This window comes from Capsicum annuum, chromosome 7 (assembly GCF_002878395.1).
Source record: "Capsicum annuum cultivar UCD-10X-F1 chromosome 7, UCD10Xv1.1, whole genome shotgun sequence".
NCBI classification, from domain to species: domain Eukaryota; kingdom Viridiplantae; phylum Streptophyta; class Magnoliopsida; order Solanales; family Solanaceae; genus Capsicum; species Capsicum annuum.
In genome coordinates this window covers 129,592,258-129,593,187 of record NC_061117.1, presented here as the reverse complement: position 1 = coordinate 129,593,187, position 930 = coordinate 129,592,258, and positions in this window count along the sequence as shown.

Here is a 930-nt window from a genome sequence, read left to right as displayed (position 1 = left end):
TTGTAGTTTCTTGAATTTATGCATTCTATGTTGCATTCGGAGTGAGAAACGATGTGGTGATGAGTCTAACGAATGGTTTCAGCTGTATGCTCTATTCCCAATCTAATCTTGGCATGTCTAGCGTCATTCGAGGACGAATGTTTCCAGGGGGGTGATGTAATACCCCAAGAAATTTTTCGTTGAAATTTTGTGCGTAAACATGTTGGGTTCTATCTTCTAGAATGAATTATAAATTTTCCGTATGGAATGTCTTAGATTATGACCCATCATTGCGTAGAGTATTGAATAAGCTTTCGAATGATATATGGATCATCCAAAACGGACACCCGAGCGACAAGTTATGAACATTCCGATCGAACCGTGAATAGTAGTGAACAGTAAAACATGCAGGAAAAACTACTGAGGCCTGGCGTATTTTTTCTCCAACTTTAAACAATCATAACTCCTTGTACATAATGATCTGGGTAATCTACTATATATTAACGGAAAGCTCTGCGAGTCCTCTTTTCAATGAAATTGGTTTCATCCAATTTTTCTAGCGTAGCAAAAAGTTATGGTCGATCTACTTCAGCCTATCAAAAGTGAATTTTTCGGTCAACTTCAAACGATCATAACTCCTCGTACGCAATGATCTGGGTGAGATACTATATATCAATGGAAATATATGAGTCATCTTTCTATGAAATTGGTTTCATCTAATTTGGATATCGGATTAAAACGTTATGGTTGATCTACTTCAGACTATCAAAACAATCCACCAAAGGACAGATTCGAGAATTATTTGATTTTTAGGGGCGTTTTGGTCATTCCCCCTCACCCAAAATCAGTCCAAACCCTATATTAAAGCCTACTAGAAGCATTATATATTATATTTCATCAAATTCTCTCAAAAAGAAAACCCTAAGCTCCTACATCCAACTTCAAGAACCT